This window comes from Chelonia mydas, chromosome 3 (genome assembly GCF_015237465.2).
Source record: "Chelonia mydas isolate rCheMyd1 chromosome 3, rCheMyd1.pri.v2, whole genome shotgun sequence".
Classification (NCBI taxonomy): Eukaryota; Metazoa; Chordata; order Testudines; family Cheloniidae; genus Chelonia; species Chelonia mydas.
In genome coordinates, this window is record NC_057851.1 from 133089226 (window position 1) to 133110932 (window position 21707).

Below are 21707 nucleotides of genomic sequence, written 5' to 3' on the forward strand. Positions count from 1 at the left end.
TAACAATTTGCAGAAGAATATACCCACGCATATATTGCCTTAATAATACATAAATCTCTTTGCAAATTAGAAATAAAATGCATTTCTCATTTTTGTTGTGAAATTAAGCACTTTTCTCTATCTATTACTGTTACTCATTTATAGTTCATATTACAGATTTAAAAAAATAAATAAAAAAAACTGGCAAGAGGGTTGCCTGTACATGTAAGTGTATATTTCCTTTCCAAAACATTGAATTTAAAAAAATCCACAATGTTACAAAAAAAGGAAAACTACATTGTCCCAAACTTGTTAGAGACTCAGAGAGGGAAGGTCTGAGAAAAGTAACAGGAAAGATATATTGGCAGGAGAAAAGTCTTTGAGTACAAATTGGAAAATAAGATATATACAATATGAAGAAAATCAAGCGACTGGGGAAATGATGCAGTGAAAATTGTTATGGGTAAACTTTTTGTTTATGATTAGGTAGTTTTCAGGTATCTGACCTCAGTGAGCCTACTTGACTTTATTAAGGAAAACTTCAGCATCTTCTGGGGAATCATATACTTTCAGGTTATTGGGCAGGAAAATCTTAGGTTTGGCTGGATGTACAAAAGTAAACTTCAGCAAAAATACTTAAAGATAGGATTAAAGTTGCAAATGTTAGTTACATCCACAAGAAATTTTTGGTGAAACAAAATCCATTATAAAAATTGTTTTGCCTGGAAAAAGATAATATAATTACAATTCCCATATGCCCTGGTATCTGAGGAGTTATTGAATCTTTTTCTACATAGACTAGTGATATACTGTAGTATTTCAGATACTGCAGCATGGTAACTGAGGAATATTTACATTTTAACTGTGATCATAGCAGTTACAGAGGTAGATATTAATTGGTGTGTGTTGATTTTTATTGGAAAAATCTTGGAACTAAGTCCAGATAGTTAATCCACTTTAAATGTTTTTTACCTTCTAGATCTTCCACCTGTAGAAGTCAGGTTTCAGAGGAGACAGCTGCCTCTAGAATCCCGATGATTTTGCCTTTTTTTTTCTTCATCCACCCTTTTCAAGATTGTTGAGCTTCTTTTCCAACATCTAAGTTTTGTTTTCTACTCTTTATTGGTAACTTTTGGCAGCTGCAATGGCTTCTTCGGAAAGAGATGTGTGCTCCTCAACTCCTTTGTCTCTTCTCCAGTGATTGGTAAGTTGCTTGACTAAACTGTCAGTATAGGCAACAAACTTGTCAACATCACCTTCAATGAAGATGAGTTACAAAGGAAATTTCCTGAGTGTGTTGTCAGTTAAAACCAAAGCGATACTATCCTCTCCATCTAAAACAAAAAACATAGTGCGATCAGTTACCTTATGCCTCTTTTTCCCTCCCCTATTCACATCCACTTTCCTCAGGATAAAATCACTGGAGCTGAGATTTTTTTAAAAAGCTGAAAACCTTTCTAGAGAAAATGAGGATTAGCACTAGGTAAATTTATTTTACCTACTTTTAAACCTACATGAACATAATGGGATCTAAATTATATATTGACAAAAGAGGGGAAAATGGAGCACATTCTAACGGAATCAGTGCTGTAGTTTATTTACTACTAGCCATTCATTTGTTTTAGTTCATAATTTCCAAATTTAAGCTGATACTTTTATTCTTTGCATGGTAATGGTTTATTTCTGGATTGCTGAACTTCTGTGTTCAGTGGTGTGATAGCGCTTGGGTACTGTAGTAGTAGACACAGTAGAAATGCCTAAGACAGAAGACAGATCCTTATTTTATATTTATGTTTCTTAGTTATTGTTTACAATAGAGAACTAGGCTTAATGTAGGACTATCCTTCTGTGTTTTATGATTATAAAGGTGTTCTGGATTTATTGTATTTCAGATCTTGCCTTTCTGTGATTTATGCATCGACATGCTTAATTTTTCAGTTTAAAAAAAAAACACTTAGTAGTGACTACGGAAGAGTGAAAAACAAATAGCCTTTGAAAAATGAAGGGGAAACAAAAGAGAGAAATTCTGATCAAAAACAGAAATGCTATTTAATAAAATATGTAAGGCATTTCTTGTTACAAGCTTAGTTTTGGAGAGCAGTGTTTTATTTCTAATACAACAGAAGCTTCCCTTTGGTTAAAAAATCATCTTGTTTTGTTCTTAAATTTGACTCAGTCTTTGGAAAACAAACAACCTGGTTTAAGATTTCAAACAAAATGGCTCATGAATCAAATTAGTTTTGCAAAACTCCAAAATATTTTGCAAAATGACAGGCTTTGACTGTCCCTGCTTAAGCGGAATCTCTCAAATAAAACAAAACAAAAAGACAAAACTTTGGCGTGTCTGAAAAGATGTATATTTACAGGAGATATGGCAAGAACTCACAGAGAGCACCACCAGATTGTGTCTGAATGACAAGGATGTAAATCTCTTCATTTACTATTTAATAGTAATAACATTTATATTAATGTGCTCTGAAGGACAGCAACTACTTTTGTGCCAGGAAAAATTCCTGGCTATCTCTTTGTGCCCTGATTAAAACACTTGAAGATAAAACGTTACAATTCAGTGTTTTGTAAAGGATGTATTAGGAACACAATTATATTATTATTTTGTATAAAACACAGTTATAAATTTACATTCCTTTGTGCATAGTACAAGATAACTATCTTGAATAATAACTATACGGGATAAAGTTGTGACCACAAACAGCATTACATTTAAATCAAAGCATCTTTCTTTGTTGGTTCAGATTTTAGTAAATTACAATAATTGTTTTGTTAAGAGATTTTTAAATTGATAGGACATAGAGAAAAGAGTGGTGAACTATGTTGTACATTTTAATGTCACCAGCCTTGAAACAGTTCTCTGCTCATATGTTTTTGGATGAGTTAATTCATAAGTGGCAGCTGGTATGGTATACTACTACCCTTGGCAATTGCCTTATTTTAAAGGGTGGGAAAGGTGGTGTAGTAATATTGATTATCCTACAAGCAGTGCTTTGGAGGGTCAATTAAAGACCATTTATTTGCAAGCTGACGAGCAGCCAGTATTGAAAACTGGAGCCATTGGCCTTGTTATTACCAGTAGCTCAGCACCAGAGCCATGCAGCTCAGTAGATGTGACAGGCATATGGTTGGTCGAAGAAGGGAATTTCTAATCACTTATCCCCATGCAGCAAAAACTTTGTCGTCTGACAAGAAAGCATGTTTGTTTCAGCTTTGAAGTTGTGGTCTCATTTTTATGGATATTTTAAAGGGAAATATTATTGCTGCTATGACTGTCTGAAGGCATTTCTCTGCATTTTGCTTTTTTTCTGTTTTGGGCTATTGTGCCAAGGTTCCTCATGATTTTCTTGTTTAGTGTGTCTGACTTTCAGATTGATCTCTGCCTGGTTCCTCTAGGATTCACCACTGGATGTGTAGACGGTTCAGCCAGCGATGCAACGGCGAGTGACAAGTGCCAATCAATAAACCTGTCTCCCCTTGGGAAGGCCCAATGGTGCACAAGGACAGGGTAGTGGAACCCCCTGGGTGTAGGAAATGTCCCCAGAAAAAGGATGAGCCAGTATCCTGTTGGCCAATGGTACCCACGCTACCGGGACCACAGCCATTTAGAAGAGGCGCAGTTGCGATAAGGCAGATACTTCCTTCATCTGAGTGGTGGTCTAGCTAGAAGCTGCAGCAGGCCTGTACCAATCATTTTGATCGTCATCTTGCCGTTGGAGTTCTATAGTCCCTGCCAAGAGAGAAGGTGGAAGGCCTATGGCAACCCCTTCCTTCTTTGTTTTGCCTAGGCATACACATCAAAGGTCTGTGCTCAATGGTTGCTCGGCCTGGTGGGGAAGAACCCAGGCATTCAGCAGTGGCTCAGATGTCCAAGCAGCCCTATGTAGGAGTGGCCTGCATATCCCAATTCATGGAAAGCCCTAGAAAAGGTGGGCTAAAAAGCTTCCTTCCAATTTCTTTCCTGGCTCTAAACTAATTATTGCTTGTTGGAATGTTTGCACTATGCTAACTGGCCTTAAACTGAAAGACCATGAATTTCAGAAAACAGCCATAATTGACAGAGAACTACTGGAAGTCGATATTGCAGCCCTCAGTGAGATGAGTCTTTTGGAAACTGGATCACTAGATGAAGTAAATGACCACTTCTGCTGGTCTGGGAAACCTGAAAATGAACCAAGGTTATACTGTCAGTTTTGCTGTCAAGAAGTCTGTCCTCTGTGCATTTACCCCTCTGGTATTTATCAATGAGAGGATCAAGTGGCTGGATGGGAATATGAACTCTGGAACCCAGACTCTTCTGTCCATCTACAGGCCAATACTTGCCTACTCCAAACAGCAAAAAGGGGAGTTCTATTTTCAACTGGAACAAATCCTCAAGAATGTCCCTCTAAGGAACAGACTTGGTGATTTCTTCAAGAATCTCCCCCTGAGGAACACACTCTGTGATTTCAGTGCCCATGTGGGTAATCACTGCAAAGATTGGGGACACATCATTGGCTAACACAGCACAGGTAGCATCAACAAAAATGGCCAGTGTGTCCTTGAGCTTTGCACGTCTTGTGATCTGATAGTCTCGAATACCTATTTTGCCGGCAACAGTAGCAGGAAGATCACATGGAGGCAACCCGCTCAGGACACTGCCATCAACTTGACATCACCTTGATCTGTCACAGAAACATTCACGATGTACCACATGCTTGATCAATGCATAGCGCTGATTGCAACGCTGGCCATACCCTTGTCAGGACAAAGCTCCAATTACATCATAAAAAGATCCATTATGTGAATTCAAAAGACACATCTCATCTCAGCATCACTAACATGAAGGACTCTGACACATATGCAAAGTTTCAATGTGTGCTTGAGCGTGTTTCTGACAAGGATCAACTTGATTCCCCTGATTCTGACATCTTGTGGGAAAATGTAAAGAATAAGACACTGGCTGCTGAAAAGGATTTCTTTGGAACAACAAAGAAAAAACAACCTGACTGATTCGCAGCATCAGAATATCTGCTGCTCCCACTCTTAGGTGAGCTTGCTTTTTCTTTCCTATCTTTACTTCAACAACCAAATAAGTCCAGAAATCTTAAGTTCAAAGAGGCTGCAGTCCAGAAAGCCACCAGAGAATGTGCCCAGAACTATTGGCAAGGCCTATCCAAAAAAGATTCAGACCTGCTTTGAAAGAGGGGAACTTCATGTTACCTATGGTGAAATCAAAGAGGCACGTGGTTCAATTTGTAAAAAGACTGCAAACCTGAAAACAAAAGATGGTACCATCCTGACTGACAGGCAAGAAAAACTTGACCAATGGACTGAGCATTACTAAGAACTCTACTCAAAGGATGACTTTATCTGTCATACTGTCTTAGCTGCCATCCCCCAGCTTCCAAAGATGCAGGAACTGGACCAAACACCAACTCTTGAACATGTAGAGCAGCGGTTCGCAACATGCACACAGCTGTGGCCCAGCTCAGCTGTATGCTAAAGGCTGGTCTGCATGGCGGGGTCTGGGTTCCCAACTGCCTGGCATGGTGGGCTCTGGGCTGCCCTGCTGCCCAGCATGGTGGGGTCAGGGATCCAGGGCTGCCACCCAGCCCTTCAGGTTTGGGGATCCAGGACAGGCAGCTGGCCGTCTCTGCACAGCAGGAGTCCAGGGTCCAGGATTGGGGTCCGGGCTGCTGCTGCCATGCCACCTGGCCCCTGGGGCCCAGATAACACATTGTGGGCTGCATGTGCTGCACACAATGATAAATAATTTTGAGAGCCACTGATGTGGAGAAAGCTATCAAAGAGGTTGCCCCTGGGAAAGCAGCACGCAACAATCAGATATCTCTGGAGCACCTAACGGCAGGGCAGGAAGAGAGCCTGTGAGCGACATCCAGGAGCTTTTCTGTGCCTCCTGGGAAGAAACCCCCCAAGGTCTGAAAGATGCAAACATAATCACTTTTTACAAAAATAAAGGGGACAGAGCAGACTGCAACAACTACTGAGGGATATCTCTGCTCAGTGTGGTCAGCAAGGTGCTTACGAGGGTCCTGCTGAAAAGACTCAAGTCCTTGCTGAGAGAATTTATCCTGAGAGCCAGTGTGGGAGCCAGATGCTCCATGACTGACATGTCCTTCACAATGTGCTTGTTGCGAGAAAAATGCTGTGAACAACAGGCACCTCTCTGTGTAGCAAGGCCTTTGACAGAGTTAGCAGGAATGGCATATACCTGTCGAAAACTGGCTGTCCACACAAAGTGCTCTTCCTATTTAAGGATTTCCATGAGGGAATGAAGGCAACTATCCAGTATGAAAATGAAACATCATCTGAGTTTAGCACTAATGCTGGCATGAAGCAAGGCTACATCTTAGGGCCTATCAGTTTTGACGACATCTTTCCAATTCTCCGTAAGTATGCTTTTGGAAACAATCAATCTGATGTAGTAATTGAATAAAGGCTAGATGGCAGCTTGTTCAACATCAGAATATTTCAGAGCAAAAGGCATGTCACCTAGCTCACTATTCGGGATTCGCTCTTTGAAGATGACAGTGTATTTGTCTCTAACTCATGTGATGAATAAGTTCTCTGATGCATGTATTCAGATTGGCAAGGTAATCAGTATCAAGAAAACAGTTGTCATGTCACAGGGTACCAACATCCCAACTAAAATCTATGTCAATAATGAAACTCTGGAGAATGTGGATCACTTCTGTATCTTAGCTCAACCTTAACCAGCTCACTTAGCCTTGATAGATAACTTGATGTGAGAATCAGCAAAGCCTCTGTTACCTTTGGCAAACTTACCTCACATGTCTGTATCAACATGCTGCTAACCCTGAACATGAAAGTCTCTGTTTATCAGACTTGGATCCTCAGTACTCTCCTTTATGGCTGTGAAAGCTGGGTCACATATTCCAAGCAGGAGCAGAGATTGAACAGCTTCCACATTCACTGTCTCAGAAAAGTCCTTGGAGTCACTTGGGACCAATGGATGGCTAACAACAAGGTCTTTGAGAGAACCAGCCTACAGTCTATGCAGGCTTCGCTGGCTGAGACACATGGAGCATATGCTTCAAGATCGTCTCCCAAAGGCTGTACTCTGTGGTCAACTCAAGAACTGCTGTGACGCAGAGGAAGGCCAATTCACCGATACAACAATAAGGTCAAGCAAGGTCTAAAGAAATTCAGCATTCTCAATGACAACTGGCAGAACCCTGCCCACAGCTGCTTAGTCTGGAGAAGACAGGACAAGGCTAGTGCAGTCATCGCGGAGAGCTATCAGAGAGCCCAGGCTGAGGCCTGCAGGTGAGCCGAGAAGCAGTGTGTGCTCTAATCTCCATCTGGCGAGTAGCCATTGTGGGAAGGTCTGCTTTGGGCTCTTTTCCCACACTACTGTCAAGCACCATTGACTGACTGACTTTGTCATGTTTCTTTTCATCTGTCAAGATGTTGGATGGATGTAGTGTCTGACTTTCACACAATTTTTGCCCTCAAGACTCACTTTGGGGATTTAATGTCATTAATTTTTTTAGCAAACAGAAATTCTATCACACAGAACTTTGTTGGCCCCCAGCTTGCTTCATCAATAGGATTTGGATTTTTAGCTCTAAGCACAGAACTATTCCATTTGAGCTAACAGATTAACTGGTAGCAGTAATAGGCTGAACGTGGATCAGGCACTAGAGGGTGATAAAACACAGATTGAGAGTGGGTTTCACAGTTATTTGCTGACAGCAGAGGAGTGGCTGAGACTCAGGGCTCAAATTCCAGGTTCTGGAGGGGATACGCTCTTCTGATTATCTTTCTCCCACTCCAGCCAACCCATTCAAACCTACACACACTGCCCACCTGTCTCCCTCTGCTTTCCACGCCCACTTCTGGCTACTGATCCTCTTTCCCTTTCTGCTTCTCACCCCCCTCTGGCTCCTGCAATCTCCTCCTCAGAACTCCTCCTCCTGATTCCTAACACCTCGTGTTTTCAGATTGGTTTCTCCTCTTCCTCACTGAGTGGGCACCCTGAAGTGAAGTACTGAGAGCACAGGAGAGTGTCTTCTAGCTATCTGTTCAGGTGTCTAGTGGCTTTTTAAGACCTGGCTTGACAAAGCCCTGGCTGGGGTGATTTAGTTGGGGTTGGTCCTACTTTGAGCAGGGGGTTGGACTAGATGACCTCCTGAGGTCCCTTCCAATCCTAATGTTCTACGATTCTATGGAGCAGCAATTGCAGGGAAAACCCTGCTGACCACCCTGTTTCCCCTAGATGGAGCTGTTGAGTCACTCTGTAGGCGATGATACGTGTTCAATCCAGACAAATGTAAGCGCTGTGTGGGGCTGGATAAAAAGTGTAGCAGCATTAGAACTTCTAAATAACTTTCTTGCAACCAATTCATTAATGAGAGCAAAACAACATATTTTTGCTAAAACTTTCTAAAAAAATAAGACTCCCGGTATGGAAATCTTCTCACCAAAGAGTTAAAGTTTGGCAAAGTTATAAGAACAGTCAAACCTCAGAGTTAGAAACACCTTGGGAGTGGAGGTTGTTCATAACTCTGAAATGTTCGTAACTCTGAATAAAACGTTAAGGTTCTTTCAAAAGTTTACAACTGAACATTGACTTAATACAGCTTTGAAACTTTACTATGGAGAAGAAAAATGCTGCTTTCCCTCTTTTTTTTTTTTTTTTTTTTTTTTTTTTTTTTTTAGTAGTTCACATTTAACACTGTGCTGTATTTACTTTTTTCTTCTCTCTCTCTTCTTCTGCCTAATTGCGTACTTCCAGTTCCAAATGAGGTGTGTGGTTGACTGGTCAGTTCATAACTCTGGTGTTTGTAATTCTGAGTTCTGCTGTAATTGAAATGGTTTCATACTTGAAAGTATTGGGGAAAAACTAATTTATGGGCTTCTCCCTCTGCTCCACCTATAATAAAGGCATATGTAATAATGACTATATTTGAAGAAAAGTGTCCTACTAAGTGGACCAAGTAGCCACATTTTTTGTAAAATAAAGCAGAAATCATATACCTTAAGACATATTCTTATCTAATGTTGTTTATATTGTAAGTATCATCTCATACGCAGTATACTCTTGCTTGTTTTTGGAAGCTTCTTCAATATTTAGGCCTAATGCAGTTGTTTGTGTTAGCTTTTATAGGTTTAGGATACATTTTTATGAGAATAAATTACATATAAAAACAATTAATTACTGCTAATAAAACTACCACATGGCAGAGTACAGTACATACTGCTGTATCAGAATTTATCTTATTTGTTTTTATCACATTAGTAGAAAAATATTCCCAATATCTTGTTACTCCCTGAAGTAGGACATTCTTAGGCCCTAATAGCAAAGGATGAGAATAGTGCAGAGGAGTACATTAAGTTTTGGCTGCCAGCATCTTTTGGTCAGCAGAGCATTGTGTTAATTTTGTTGGGGAGGGGATACTGATTTTTCTCATTGCCTGGGGTTAACTTGCAATGAAATGTGGGTTAAAATGTAATAAAAATACATTCTCAAAAATCTATTTTTATTGGTTATATGAAATCAGTAACGTGATTTGAATATTGTGGTTTTTTTGTAGACATGTCTTATGTTTTAGTAAGTGAGAACATCTGTTAGGTTACTTTTTTAGCAATTTGAAGGCTTGCATTTGTTATCAATTGACAAAAAAATGTTTACCTTCAAGCTATTTTAAACTTTAAAGCCAATTTATATCGTTTGCATCTTAGTCTTCCTTGCAAAATTGCTCTTTTGTTTAGGTATTTTGCTATCTGTTTGTAAACATGTCTATTTCTAGGAAAACATTCTGAAAACAATCCCTTTTTGTCCTTGTTTCCTCTGATTTCCATCCTACTTTCAGGATGCCACTTCCGGTACTGTTTTTTGGCAATGAAAAGGAAATAAGTTGCAGTCTCTGCAGCCAGTATCTCCATTGTTCTTTGGCCCATTGGAGAGAATATTCTTATAAATGGGCCAGATGGCTCCCTATCCTCAAGAGACAGAGCCATTTTCTATTTCTTGTATCCCCTGATTTGAATTGTTAATTTTTCCCCAGAGCTATCTTTCTAAGCTGGCAGCCCCATGAATTCGTAGTTTATCACCAACCTCGATTTAATGTTGGTAAAGTTGCACTTATATTTCATTTACTCACTAAATCATCCCTTATAATGTAGAAGATAAGGATCATTGTATGTTAAAACTCACATGAATGAAGTAAAATAATGTGGTCGGATCTGTGATTTTTCACACTGACTGCCTCTCCTTTTCTTTATTCTTATCTTTTCTCCAGAGCATCTACAGTGCTGTCAGAACCCCTTATGTTTATTAGCTTTAACCTCCACCTGCAAATTCCCTTTCCACTCACTTTCTGGCTGAGGAAGTCCATCAATGCTATTCATTAATCAGCTGGTAGAGTCATTTAGTGAAATGAGACACTCAATACCCATAGGAGTTGAGCGCATTCCATTCCCTACAGGGCAGCCTAGCAAGATGTGCTGTCTGGGAAGCACGTGACTCTTCTATATGGCAGTGGTTGATGAGCACCAAGGAAGCTAAAGGTGCCAGCAACTGTTGTGCACTTGTTTTAGTGTTATCTCAGACTTGTGCACCTGGTACATATTTTATAGTTTTTTTGATGTCCCATTTTCTCTTATAATGTCAGCTTATTGACAGTTTACCTCACCTTATACAATCAGATTTTATCCAGTAACTCAAATAGATTTTGAAGCTTCTATTATTTTTCTTCTTTTCTTGTTCCTGAGAATTCCAGCTCCTTTTCAAGTTTCATAATCCCAGTTAGTGTGCGTAGCGAGTATTTGCTGCACCAACTAGGGTGTTCTACGTAGCGGTGAAGAGGAGAATGAATGACCCTAGTGAGAAAGTTAAAAACAGAATCTGAGTCATCCCTGCACTTCTCAATCCAAGTGCACCTAGCTGAAGTTGACATGCATTAAGAAGAAACTGCCATGAGGAAGTTGGCTGTTTCAGCTGTATTTCTCCCAGGCAGATAATATTACAATATAATGTAAGATAATATTTTAAGCTCTTTTTTTCCAGGAGAGCTGATATTTTCAGTGTGTCCCAGTTATTTAGACATTTATTGTCAATTAACCCCAATTCAATGACAATTTACTAGTTGCTCTCTAGGAATATGCTGAGACACTTGTATTGCACTTTGTTCTTGAACCTTAGGGAAGGGTAAATGCGTCATTTTCTAGTTGTCTTCCTTCTTTCACTCTAATAACATAAGTGTATCTCAAATATTAATGTTCTGTAGTACAAATACTGCTTGAGCTTTTCACCGTTTCCTTCTCTTCTTCTACATATGACCCTACATCCTCCAAATCCACATGGATGTAGGTGAAGGCGTACTTTTTGAGGGATATTGATTTCAGGTAAGTTACATATTTATAATAAAAAAAAACATGAGAATATCAGTAGCTGCATTGGATATTCTTGAATGTCATTCCAGAATAATCAACAGCATATAGGGGAAAGGTCATGTTCAGTAGCTGACACTTTTGAGTAAAATAAATATAAATGCATGCAACTGCCATTAAACATATGAATGCCTACTTTTGCTAGATAACAGAAACTACCAGATTTTTTTGTCTATTATGTCGGCTTTCTGCTGCTTATGTGGTGCAAAGTAGCTGTATTCTGGTGGGAAAATTCTAATTTTCTTTGTAGAGGGGTGTCAAGGTTCCTTCCCCACTCTGAACTCTAGGGTACAGATGTGGGGACCTGCATGAAAACCTCCTAAGCTTACTTTTACCAGCTTAGGTTAAAACTTCCACAAGGTACAAATTATTTTACCCTTTGCCCTTGGAATTTCCACTGCCACCACCAAACTTTATCTGGGTTCCTGAAAAAATGTAGTTTGGACACGTCTTTCCCCCCAAAATCCTCCCAACCCTTGCACCCCACTTCCTGGGGAAGGTTTGGTAAAAATCCTCACCAATTTGCATAGGTGACCACAGACCCAAATCCTTGGATCTTAGAACAATGAAAGAAGCATTCAGTTTTCTTACAAGAAGACTTTTAATAGAAGTAAAGGAATCACCTCTGTAAAATCAGGATGGTGAATACCTTATAGGGTAATTGGATTCAAAACATAGAGAATCCCTCTAGGCACAACCTTAAGTTACAAAAAAGACACACAGACAGGAATATTCATTCTATTCAGCACAGCTATTTTCTCAGCCATTTAAAGAAATCATAATCTAACACATGCCTAGCTAGATTACTTACTAAGTTCTAAGACTCCATTCCTGTTCTGTCCCCGGCAAAAGCATCATTCAGACAGACACAGACCCTTTGTTTTTCTCCCTCCTCCCAGCTTTTGAAAGTATCTTGTCTCCTCATTGGTCATTTTGGTCAGGTGCCAGCGAGGTTCCCTTTAGCGTCTTAACCCTTTACAGGTGAGAGGATTTTTCCTCTGGCCAGGAGGGATTTTAAAGGGGTTTACCCTTCCCTTTATATTTATGACAAGGGGAAATTTGGTATAAAGCTGACAGAGGTGGTAAGGACAGCTTTACCACCTCTGGTATGGAGAGGAGTGGGGTAACATAGATGAGGCAGAGTGGAACGACAGCTAACTTCAGGTTTCTTGTACCATTGGTGTAAATTAGAGCAGGTCCTCAATTGCTCTAACTTGTGCAAGAAATAGATGGTGCAGGGTTGTAGAGCCACTGCTGCCTGCCTGAGGTGACTCCCTTGTCCCACTCCTCCCTCTACACTCATTACACTGAGTGGAGCTTTGGCCCAATTAAAAATTTACTCCTTTGACTTCACTTAATGCCTTAGTGATGGAAAAGAACTGGCCTATCATGACAACGTAGAGACATTGCCATATATTGATTTGAGGAGGAAAAAAGATAGTCCCCTGTATCAGTGGCTGCCTCTTCCTTTATACTTAAACAGATAAAAGAAACAATAACTTTGAAAGCATTGTTAGCTAAATCACCATGATTATTCAGCTTCGTTCAGTACATACTATATGTTGAAGATATAGATGAACAATCAGGTTCTTTGAAAACGCATTACATGTTTTCTACTGACATTCCTTTCTTCCGGAAAGAGAAAATGTGAAACAATATTGTGCTCTTCAATCTCTCAGCAGTTGATTTTGTGTTCAAAACCTAACTTGAATGATAGTTACCGTTTGGATCACCCAGTGATCCATTTTCCACACATTGTCATACATTATCCATTCTAGTTAATTCATCTTATTGCTAAAACTGTATAGACTTAGCCAGCAAGTTAATGGTATATTGTAGTACAGCTTTAAAATATGCATACGTACGTTTAAAATCGATAAAACAACATTAATTTGGTGGTGGTGGGGTTTTTTAACGCTTGTGTTGTGGTAGTGCCTAGAAGCCAAACAGGCTGGGACCGTACTGTACTAGGCGCTGTACAAACATGTAGAAAAATCACAGTCCCTGCATAAACAGTTAACACATAGTTTAAAAGACAAGGGGAACCAGATGGCTGATATAAGCACACAGGTCAGACTAAGGGTTTAGGGGGAGACAGGATAACAAGTAATAGAAGTTGCCCAATTCTTAGCCATTCAGAAGCAGTAATCATAACTCACCAACTGTCTCCCTTGAGGTTTCAGTTTACTGTTTGCCTTATAGATAGCACTTATCAGAAAATGGAGCCTTCTTCCACAGAAAATTTTGAGTTTTAGTCAAATAAACACTTCCCTGAAAACTGGGGAGGGGTGCGGAGGAAGGACTTGGGCCAAAACCTTAATCTGATCCAGGTTTGTTCATTATCAGTGGGATAAATTCATTCTCCTTTCTTGCTGTGTGCAAGCAATATATGTTGTTTCTAATGTGTTTTTAATAAATTGGGATTTAACTTGGAATATCTATCTTTACATATGTAAACATAATATATATGGAAGATATTATTTATAAATATAAGAGAGCATCAGAGATTTTAAAAATGATTGAATAGCGTAAACAAAGCTTCTAATGCAGACCATTTCCATAAAAAAGCTGCTAAGCACGTTACATGCACACACACTGTTTTTGGATTTCCACAACCAATAGCTGGCAACTTCTTATCTGCTGTATCTTTGTTGCAGTGTGCCAGTTGTTTATTTTAACACCTTCTCCTCCGGTATCATAAGGTCAGTAATGATACCATCTTTGATTAATGCCACATTAATTTTCACCTCTCCTCCCCGCCCCATATTTTTAATCAGGCTCACACCTATTGGAATCAAAATTACGTATATTTATTTTCTTTGTTACATTTTGGTGAATAAAAACTGATGCATCAGGTGACTAAATATGTTTTGGTTCAAATAGATACTCAGGCACTGGATGAATGAATAACTGCTTGAGTGAATCACCTGTCTTGTTAGCCATGTACCTTGGATGTACTTGGAGAATAGTTATATAACTGTTAGAGAGAGAACAAGCAAAGAACTCACCAGTGTTGTCTGTATGACTGTTGAATGCTTGAAATTAACTAATCAAAGATTATTTAATTGATTTTGAAATGCATACAAAATGTCCATGGGTTTCTAGTTAATTGTCAGTGTAAGATACTTTTTGGAACATATTATACCAGGTCAAATTGTTCTATATATTTTATAGACAACATCATTTGTAGACTACTTTTATCATTTTACCATGAAATAAGTTATCTAATTAAATGAAAATAAATCAGTCGCTCCGTCACATTCTGTCTACTATACTTGTATTTGTAGAGGACATTCCAGCATTGGTCTTTTTGAATTTTTCATGCGGTTTGCATTGGAGGTGTTATATGCAGGGTCTACAATTTGTTTCACCTTTTGAACAAAGCCAAAATTGTCCAGAAGAGGTCCAAGATACAGCTGCACCTTTTGCCTTGGAGACTGTCTGAATCACTCTGGACTTCAGTGCCCATGTGGAAGCCTGTTGAGCTTGCTGGAGCTCGTCATAGGCACTAGAGTCTACCTAAGCAGATCTGATGGCTGGATCATAATTTGTGTGCAGGAGTCTCTCCCGTTCATGTGGCTCTGTGTATTACTTTGTTTTTATACATGAAACACGAGATAGCAATTATACATAATAAATCCTATATTCTTATTTCACCTCTGTGTATGTTAACTAGCAGACAGAACAATGTTTTGACTACAAGTGACTTTTTTGATATGTTAAAATGTGTGTTTAAAAAACATTTGTATTTCAAGCATTCTATAAAAATGAAATTGTTTATTTTAATTGCTTTACTAACAGTAATGGTCTAATATTGAATAAACAACTATTATGTGGTAAATGAACCACTCCCGTATGAAAGTGCTTTTTGTTGGTGGTTAATTCATTCTTTCCTGTATTGGTATTTATTTTTACATGGTTCATTTTTCATTTCATTTTGTTTTCTTAATGCATCCAGGAGTAGTGAGGTCTTCTACAGGAGCTGAAATACCATGAGATTGCAAATACCATGGAAAGACCAGATCTCATGTGGTTTTGACCCTGTAAACATATCTTGAAGAAATTAAAATAGTAAAAAACATAAGCACAAATACCCTTGAATCAGGTTACTATGGTACTAAGATGTAGAGATTGTGAGTCTGCTTCTACAAACCCTTGTTCTTGTGAGTGACTTGTCCTTAATCACATGAGTATTCCTGTTAGCTACTGATTCCTAGTTCAGACTATTTACTGTACTCACTTCCATTTCTATTGCTGTAAACCAGAAGATGCTTTTGAATGTGTAACGTTTAGTGAAAACTAAGGTGAAGGTATTGCTTACTGCATGGGTAATACATACCATTATAGAAAAGACAAGTCTAAAAAGTACTTTTAACAGATTTCATATGAGTTTTTATTTGTTAAAGACAACATGTATATAGGATCTAAATGGTAAAGGCAAATATTTTTAGTATTTTTTGCCATCTGACATTTATTTAATGGACCATAAATATGTGTAACCATTTATGGTTCTTATGAGGCTTCTGTGATAGGACCTTGTTCTATAACCTTAGTTCAGTTTTTAGTGGATAAGTGTTCATATTGCGGTTAGTAGTAGCTGGCACCAAGGAATGGGCATGGACAATGGATAATCCTCTTAACCCTTTTCTCAAAATCATTTAGGCATTTTGAAGTGGCCTTGGAATAGGCCAAATCCTGCTTTCCTTGGATCTGTTTGTGCAAAAAATGCAGTTGAGGAGCTGTTGGTCAGTGATCAATCTTCAATCTGGCACCTTTCATGAGGGCTGAATTTACTTTAAAATAGTGAAAAGAGAATGACAGAGTGAAACAACTTTAAGAAGCAAAATATTTTAATCCACGTGTACGGAGATTAAAGGAAGGGCTGTTACAGAGAAATCACATACAATTGCTTCTGTACACACTTTCAATATTTACATGTCGTTTTGGAGCTCGATCCTTGGGTGAGCTGTAGCAACTTTGCACTGCTCTGTTCCTAGGTACCTGAGGATTCCCCTTGCATACAGCTATGGACTTTTTTTAGTTTACATGTACGAATGTTGAGCCTCAACAGTAAGTTCTGTTGTTTCCATTCCCGAGGAAAAGAACTGAAAGACATCAGGATAAATTAGTCTAAATTGAACTATGTCTTGGGAAAAACACTGATTTATGAATCAGTTATTTTAAAACAAATCAGCAATAAAGGATTTGAATCCTGAAAGGTAATCTTAAAAACAAGCATCGGAAAGAAGAACTGTATTTAAGCATAACACTACCTGTAAGACATTTTTGCCAGATGATGGCAATAATCAAATAGGTTATAGTGTAACAGTTTTGAACAGTGTTTTTAAGCAACTGGGAGATTTAACGTAATACATTTAATAAGAAATATGTATTTTTTTATTATCTCAGTATCTGAATGTTTTTGTTTTTTTTGTTTTTGAAGATTTTGGTGGTTATGGCAAATCTTACAGCAGTGAGTGGTATAATGGACTGCAGGTTGGATGAGTTACAGTCATCTGCAACATGACATACCATACCAAACTTCTTCCTTGTCATTGGTAAGTTGTTGGGTTTTGTTTTGTTTTTTTGTTTTGTTGATTACCATATGTCTATTAGATGCTGCTTATTGACATCGTAGAATTAACTTACTTGGAGAACAAGTATGTTTCTTGAGCTGTGAAAGCATGAGAACTTTTGGAAAAAATTCCCGTTTGACATATACCTTAAGAAAAGTGTAGCCATTTTCAGATGTTTGTACATTAAGCATCTTGGGCCTGATTCTCACACTAAAGCCCCTTTACACTTCCAGAGTTTTATAAAGAGGCCTTAAAATAGGACAATTGACTTCTGGTTTAAGGCCGTTTACACTACTGTGAAGGGCCTTAAGGTAAGTGAGAATAAGGTCCAAAGAAATGGAATTTGTATGATGTATTGGATCAGAGATATCAGAAATGTTAAAGAAGAAAAAGTTTAGAAAATAGATTTTTAAAAATAAAAGCCAAAACATAAATATTTAAATGGGAAAAAATATTTGAGGGGGAAAAAAGTTTTCCTTTATATTTTGTACCATCTTTGTTTATTTTTATGTCCACAACTAATCTGCTTACAGAATTCAGAAGCAACATTACATACTGGATAAACAATAATATTAAAAAAACCACCCCAAAACAAGGCTCCATGTAGTATAACTGAGACCTTATTTCTGGTTTACACAGTGTCCAGATATGCAGTAATGAGATCCAAAGTGCTAGTTGTTCATTTGACTCAGCTTGAAGTTAAACATTGACAAACCAAAATCAGATACACATCTAACTCACCAGAAATAGAAAAGTCAGTCTCATAGTCAAACTCCAGCTTAGGTACAAGAGGTTCCCCTTTGTAGGGAACCTAATGTAGGCTCTCTGTACCAAAAGATGGAAGTCTAGTAAAAAAAAATGCTTAGTTTGTCACAATAATAGATTATCACTGTTAAGATTTGCCTACTAATGATTGTTATAGTGCTAAGTCTGTGCAATATCCCACATGGGCTCAAATTAGAAAATAGATTCATTTCTTGTGAAAAGTACCTTTTCTTTCCTCTTGCTATCTAGATTTCAGGATCCTGGCTACACAAAATGTAGCTAAAAATATTAAAGGAAAGAGACTAACAATCTCAGAAAAGCTTATATCCAGCATAGGAAGAAAACAAAAAGTAAAGGCATTAATCAAAATTTGTACTCAAGTATCACTGATGTGCAGTAATAAATTGTGACTGGCAATGGAGTTTTCAATATCCTCATTTACACTTGCCAGTTCTGAGGTGTGGTAGCACTCTGTTCCTTTTCAGTGTTGAATACAAATAGATCTAGATTTTTGCCTGTGAAATTCTTTTGCTAGAAGTGTGTTCTTTGCGACAGTGAAATAAAACATTTTTGTTGTAAAATTGTGAGATATGTGAACTGTGCCAGTTTTATAGTGTATTCAGTATTTTGCATAGTTCTACTAAATAGCGTATATACTGCTTATGTATTGTGCTAAAATACTATGTATATTCTTAATTCTTATGTATATCTACATACTTTACATATGCTATCTATGTACATACAAGATTGTGGGTGCAATACAGGGCCAGGAAAGAGTCTGTATACAACAAAGCTTCTAGTAACTTCATGGAAACTATAAAAGCGAATCTTGTCAACCTTGATCATGCAGGACTTTAGTTTATCACTGTATTTAATTAGAAACTTATTCTTAAAGGACGAACATAGTTTTGAGTATTTTGTTCCTATGGATTAGTTTTAATTTTTTTCTGGACCATTTCATTATAAAGTGGAAGGAATTATATAATTTATGAGACAACTAACTAGCCAACAACTCAATATTAATTCATTTCACTACTAAAATATAAAGTCCTATTTCACTAGCTATATTTCTTTGTTATTGCAGTTGTCAGTGGGGATTTTTTTTTTTACCAAATCTTGTACATGTGTGTTGATGACCTAGTTTTTGGGTTTTTTATCACAAAAACCATCTATTTTACAAAGTTAGGATTTCTGCACAGAGCTTTACATCCAGTATAGTGGCAAAAAATTTGTAGTTGCCTCAAATAAATAATCCTTAATTATACATACAGTACTCATCACTCATAGAGGAATAAAACCACTTTAGCGTTTTCCAGAAAGAAAAAGTCACATTAAAATAAACAAATAAACCCTCACAATTCCTTTTTAGGGGAACTACCACTGCTGTTATTTTTGGGTGCGTGTCACTTTCATGCATGAGTTAGCACTATGTTCGTCAATCCTTGAATATCGTCTGTCTGCCTGTTCTTAATCAGCACCTGCCTGTTTCTCTTTTTCAAACACCACAAATGCTGTGTTGTCTCCCAGGTACTGAATGTACTACAACAAACCAGGGGACTGGTTAAACAGCATAGACAGCATCACCTCATTTGTCTCTTCTGGCAAATTATTAAGCAAAATGATATTGTTTGATGGGTTATCTGACACCTGTTGATTCCGTGATGCAGTCCCTTGGACATTCATTGATTTCTGTATTTTTTCCTGACCAGGCTTTTTATTTGCTGCATTAGCAGAGTGCTCCAGAGACTTGACCTTGTTCTTTCCTTTTTCCGTTTTCAGCAAGTGTACCATGTATTTCCATCTTCTTCTAGTTTTTGCATGCTGACTTACCATGAAATGGAAAGTCTTGTGACATCATTGGTGGAAGAGCCAACTTCCTTACATTATAAAAAAGTCTGTCCATCTTCCTAGTCATTAACACCGCAGGACCTTATTGTGATCATTTTTACAGAAGTGTGATACTTTACTGAAGTTACTCCTTCTGTACACTAGTGTGAGATTAGAATTAATTTTTTGTACATGGTCAAACTGGGAGAATAGCTAAATTAACTCATCCATTTAAAAAAAAATGTTTTCTACTACTGATGAAAACCTTACAATTTCCCCAAACACATAATTTCTATAAGAATATGCAATAAGTCTAATACCTTGCTATGTTAAATCTGTGACTCTCTTGAGTCAACCTTCTCAAGCAGGGAGGCATTTTGTGATGTGTAAAAATGGGGATGAAGAATCTTCATCCCAAAACTCATTTTTACTTGTGGTCTAAGATATGAAATCAGGACTACTGTGGTAAAAGTGCAAGAGTGTAAACCACTGCACCAGCCACCCTATAGCCAGACAAAACCCGAAGACAGTTTTCAGGAGGTAAATGTACTGCCAGAACAAATTTAATTAAGCTTATAGATGTTTTCTCTCTCTCTCCATTATTGGAAATTGGGCTGCTTTTGTTTATAAAATACCAAATTCTAGAGGATATGAAAGGACAATATTTATTTCAGAGCCCCAGTTTGGTCACAGTTCCGCCACAGTTACTCCATTAATCATGCCACTGAAATAAATAAGACTACTAATGGAGTTAACGTACATGATGGTGGTGGAATTATGCTCTTATACTACATCCACACCATGAGGTAGGGGTGTGATTCCCAGTTTGTGTATACATACTCATGCTAACTTGATGAGAGCTAGTGAAAGTATAAATAGCAGAAGTAGCCATGAACCCCGTGAGAACATACTCGGCACGACTAAGCCGTTCCGCCACTGTGTGTGCTACCTTAGCTACGCTACTGTTTATACTCCTGCTATCTCTCCTTGAGCTAGCACGAGTATGTATATGCAAATTGTGAATCACACCCTTACCTTGTAGTGTGGACAAAGCTTTATTAGAGAAGCTTCACTGAGGTTGTGAGAGAAGGAGGGGAGCCTAAGTAAAAGGGGAAAAGTCAGATTTCTAGGGGGTAAGGAATGAGAGAATCTAAGGTGCTTCCACAGTACCTTATACCTAGCTCATTCAGTACCTAACTGGGCCCAGCCCTCATCACACTTGACTGGTAAACAAAGCCAGTTTGATAGCTGCTGTAAATTTGTTTGAAAACTGCATTTAAATTTTGGTCTCCTACTACATATTGAGTAACTTCATAAGAACTTTTTAATATTGAAGAGATTTTTTTAAAATATTAAGTGTGTGACATCTTTACATAGGGATGAAACAAAAGTCATAAAGAGAGGATGACAGATGCTGTTCATTAGTCATTTATGATCATCAAGAAAAGAATATATAAAATGGAAAACTCAGACTTTACAAACAAGATAATTCATCTCATATGTTAAGTAGTAAGGTCAAAGAATAAACAAGGACTCTTTACTGGATAATCATAGTATTGTAGCTTACTTTGAGAGTATACTGACAACAGATCTGAAAAGGTGCTTTACTAGTAAGGTGACAAAAAATCTATTAAGAAAACTTTACACCTTTCTTTTTGTGAGACAAAATAATGAAAAAATAATACAAATGAATCAACATTTTTCCTGACTAACAAACAGAGGTTACCCAAAAGTGTAATACTTGCTATTTGTGTTTCTTTAGTACCAACTAAGGTAACAACTATTATGGCTAGCATCAACAGTTATAGCCAAACATTATGGACCCATCACCAAAACCACCCTGGAACTTTGGGGAAGTATAGACCTGGATAAAGTTTCACATTTGAACTTCACAGCTCATGTCTGTCTCTATAAAGATCCTCTACTAAACCTCCCAAATCTAACAACACTAAGTTAGGAGAAGTTTGGATCTGGTTCTGAACTCTGGCTTGAGCCTGTCTTTACTCTGTTTATCAGAACTCCCAGATACAATGGTTAATCATAGAATCCTAGACTTTGAGGTCAGAAGGGACCATTATGATCATCTAGTCTGACCCCCTGCACAATGCAGGCCACGGAATCTCACCCACCAAC

At 38.0% G+C, this 21707-nt stretch overlaps 1 protein-coding gene across 5 annotated transcripts in view; it reads left to right on the forward strand.

Annotated features, from left to right (window-relative positions):
- CHRM3 (cholinergic receptor muscarinic 3) overlaps positions 1 to 21707 on the forward strand; it is a 458319-nt gene that overhangs the window by 122058 nt on the left and 314554 nt on the right. For 3 of the 5 annotated variants that reach the window (XR_006289716.1, XR_006289714.1, XM_043543312.1), the window contains exons 1-2: positions 905 to 1183; positions 16850 to 16964. The gene's annotated coding sequence lies outside the window, so the exon portion shown is untranslated. Of the gene's footprint in view, positions 1 to 904; positions 1184 to 16849; positions 16965 to 17996; positions 18297 to 21707 lie in introns of those variants that run through there. The other 2 variants (XR_006289715.1, XM_043543311.1) reach the window with 2 other exon arrangements.